The sequence below is a fragment of the Castanea sativa genome, chromosome 9 (genome assembly GCF_040712315.1).
Source record: "Castanea sativa cultivar Marrone di Chiusa Pesio chromosome 9, ASM4071231v1".
NCBI classification, from domain to species: Eukaryota; Viridiplantae; Streptophyta; class Magnoliopsida; order Fagales; family Fagaceae; genus Castanea; species Castanea sativa.
The window spans coordinates 23,721,780-23,726,017 of record NC_134021.1 but is presented as its reverse complement, the minus strand read 5'-3'; the positions used below and the strand labels follow the sequence as shown (position 1 = coordinate 23,726,017).

General features: G+C 32.4%; 1 long non-coding RNA gene across 1 annotated transcript; it reads left to right on the top strand.

Annotated features, from left to right (window-relative positions):
• Positions 1-739: 739 nt before the first annotated feature.
• Positions 740-2,925, top strand: LOC142610133 (uncharacterized). Its single transcript, XR_012839765.1, has 3 exons — positions 740-919; positions 1,524-1,575; positions 2,622-2,925. It is a non-coding gene; the product is annotated as an uncharacterized LOC142610133 (long non-coding RNA).
• The last annotated feature ends 1,313 nt before the right edge of the window (positions 2,926-4,238 follow it).

The following is a 4,238-nucleotide window of genomic DNA, read 5'->3' as shown; positions in this document are numbered from 1 at the left end:
GACTTTGGCTTGTGAGAAGAGTTCTTCTTGTTAAAAACTGGTCCCTCTGTGGATTTGATAGGGGATGAGTTTTCTTTCGCTGTATATTTTAGGTGGATTCCTTAGAGTAGTGAATGCATATTTACTAAAAAAAATTCTGGTATTTCATATCCCATCCACTTTTTGATTGAACAATGTGTCTCCAACAAACCAAAGCATGCAAACCAGATTTATGCTCCATCTGGATGAGTTAAATATTGGATTTTGTATCAGCTCCTTGAATAATTTTAAATCGTCATTCGAAACTTGTTTCTTGAGCAATAAGCCATTCATTAAAACATTTAAAAGTTAACATTTCCACTTAAATAAACTGTATTTTTTATTAAGTCCAGTTAACATGTGCCATTAGACCATTTGTTCATAAACTATTTTTTTTTAAATTATAATAATTCTATAAAAAATATATAAAAAACTGTAAAAAACACATCAGGACATGTCTTGTGAAAACAGATCCTGGAATGTCTTGTTGAAATAAATCACAGCAAGTCTTGTGAAATTAAATCATTTACACAAGATTAAAGAAACCAAAAAAAAAAAAAGTCAGAATTTACGTGATACAAATAAATTGTAACGTCCCTATCAGTCAAAAAAAAAAATGTTAAGGTGAGGATTTTTTTAGCCCACACGTGCCCCCCACCTAACCCCACTACCCATCATTCTCCACCACTCCTTTTTCTCTTATTTCTTCTCTCTTTTGGCCGGCTCTCACTTTTCTTTCTTTCTTTCATTTTTCTTTCTTTTCTCTTCACTTAAACACACTCATTTCTCAACTCACCCGCCGGCCTCCTCTCCAAAACACACCATCTCACCATCATTTTTCCGGCAAGATCACAGGAAAAATTCTTAGGAACCCATAAGCATCTTCATCATTTTATTTGAGGTAAAAATTGCTAATCTTTAGGTGGGTTTTACACTTTTTCTTGAGGATATTTTTTATCTAAGCTTTGATAATGATACCCATGTGATTTATGAGCATTAGAAGTGATATTTATGTGTTTTTATGTATGGGTTTTGTATTGGTGGAATTTTTTATGAGTGAGTATATATATTTTGTGCTAAAATGGCTATTCAAGGTTTATGTATGTTGGAAAATTTTAGGGTTTTTAAGATATAATGTATGATGGTTGGTAAATTTAATTTTGCCATTGTCATTGGGTTTATTTGGAGTTAGTGAAATTCTAAATTTCTTGTCTTGGAGGATATGTTGATTTTTGCTTTCATGGGTCTCTTAGTGATGTAATGTAAATCTTATGAAAACTAGTCATAATGTTGGAGATATTATGAAATGGGTTAACTTTATAAATTGGAGTTGATACCTTGTGAATAAATTTGTTAAGAAACTTTGGGAATGGTATATATTATTATTGATGAGGTTAAATAGTAGGCTTGCCTAATTAAGTGTTTATTTGGCAAATCCTAAATTTTGGTTAGATACAATTTCAAGTTTTATACTTATTGTGATAGGTTTACTTGATATTGTTTAGGTTCTAGCTAATCTCCTTGGAGCTTGGAGAGTTAGGCTTTTGTAGTTGCGAGGTAAGTAGCTTCTTAATGGGATATTTTTGGAAAATTACCATATTTCACAAACGATGTTTTTGGGTCAAACACATTTTGGAAAATTATATATGGATAAATGTTTTCTTAAAATTGTCGTGTTGTGACCCTATTACATATTATTATATATAAAAATGCATCATATTTGGTATTGCATTTGGAGAAATGCATGAATTGTTGATATGGAAAAATGAGCATCTTTTATTTAATTTTTTATAAATTATGGATTCTATGGTATAATAGAAAATTTAAAGATGCTTATCTTGTCTTAGTACTTGAGAAATTGATAGAAAATCTTTTTGGCAAGAATGAAGTTGAAAAACCTTACAAACTTTGTGGAAGTAGATTTTTAAGGTTTTTTCTAAAACTACTTGGATATAAACTATGTGTTTCAAAGTAATGTAACTTGTGAGCATCATGTAGTTTTAACACCATGCCATGTGTGATTTCCCGGTGATCACTCGATTTGGTTTTCGTAGTCTTTGTGACAATGGAATCAAATCTAGGTTAGTGCCTTTTCATTTTGGATGACGCGTTCTTTCCTGCTGTCCATGGGGGGAAGAGGTTTCTTGATTGTGTGTGGATGAGGCTGCTGTCCATGGGGCCAAAAGACCACATGCAAGAGAGGTCCTATTTGACGCGCTCTCTCTGCTGCCTATAGGAAGAGAGAAAAACCTTGAGGGTATGGGTGAGGCTGCTATCCATGGGGCCAAGAGTCTGCATACCAGAGAGGACAATATCATGCTAGTTATGAATGGGTGGATACCCTGACCGGTCTATGTGGTAGTGTGGTATATTATTGTGATAATTTATCTTATGTTAGATATTATGACTTTGGAATTTATATTGTTAGTGCTCACAGATTATAGTAAATTGTTTCAAGGTAGTAGAGAAATTTGGTATTTCATTATTTAATCATTTTTGTCATATAATTATTATTGAAGATGAAACTTGCATTCCCCCCACCCCCATTAATTATGCTACTTACTGGGCCCTGTCTCATCCCATTATTTTTATAAACTTTTCAGAGTAGGCAACAATATTTTGAGACAGCTTTTGGTGGCTAATAGTAGTTAGACTAACTACTAATGGAGGCTAAACTTTTGTAATGGAGTTATTTGATGATGACATTTTAGAATAGGCTTGACTCATTCTTTTGTATATTATAGTGGTTGTGACTATATTCCCACTGATAGGACAAGCTGTTGATATGTAATTATTAATCAGACCTCTATTCTTTTGTGGCCAATGGTCTTTGTAATTAATGCTTCGAGCTCTAACTTACTTTGAGATTATATTCAATAGAATTATTAAGATAATTCTTGATGTTGATACTTGATGGGATTTATGTGGATTGAATTGTCAAAAAGTAAAAATTTACAGGTACTTGAGATGTCTTTCTCACGCTTTGAACCCTTTGGGGTTTGGGGCGTGACATAAATGACTACATTTTTTTTTTATAGAGAATTTCAACCTATGGTGTCTGTTCCTGATGAGCGCTCTTTGTTATCAGACCAAGGCATCTATCAGTTTTTTGTGTAAGCGGGAATTGAACCCCAGATCTCTTATTCAACCATTAAAAACTTTACCAGTTGAGCTATCTAGAACCCACGGCTACATTCATATATAGGTGGAGGCAAAAAAAGTTCCACTATAAAATAAATACATTACAATAATACAACACAGAGATACTAATGGTATATTTATATTAGCATAGGTCGGGTTTCCAAAAAAAAAAAAAAAAAAAATTAGCATAGGTCGGCTAGCACTTACTGCACAAGTACCGTAGGGCACACAATCTTCGAATCCAAGTGGAGTTTGGATTCCTGAAGGCAACAAGGCTTTAAGCCTAATTTTAATTGCGTAGACCTTATTCAAGCCTCACCAACTCAACAAATAGTTACTCCGATTAAAATTCCATTAAATTAAGTGCCAACTGGCAATTACTAATTAATAATTATTCCAGCTAAAATTCTACTAATTAATAGGTACGCTTGAACTTACTGCACAAGTGCCGTACGGCACACAATCCTTGAATCCAAGGGGAGTTTGGATTCCTTATACAGCAATAAGGCTTTAAGCCTTTTAATCAAATGGACCTTACTCAAGTCACACCGACCCGTTATACTTATTCCAACTAAAATTTAATGGTGAAAATATATTTTTGATTTTTACATTTTAGGTCAATTCTCATTTTGGTTTCTAAGCTGATTTTACTACTAATATAGTCCAAAAAAAATTAATTTTATTTTGATTTATGCCGTCAACTTATTAACAAAAAAGTTTTACGTGGTAGACAGAATGCAAAGGTAGCATGTTAGATGCAGATGTAGCTAATAAATAAATACTACATTAGCATCTATGTCAACATTTTAATAAATAAATAAAAGTCACCTCAAAAAATTAAAAAACAAATTATGAAATAATTTTTTTTAAACCTTAAATCTTTTTTTTTTTTTTGCTTTTCATTATTTTTTCAAAAGAACATTGTTCTTCTTCTTCCTCAGAATTTCATGCTTCATGTTCTTCACCAAATCAAGACAAACCCAACTGCCAACACTCATAATCAATCTCAACACAGAAAATTCTAACCCATTCAAACATTGAAACCTCTAGTAAATCAACTCATAAATCTAAGAAATAAA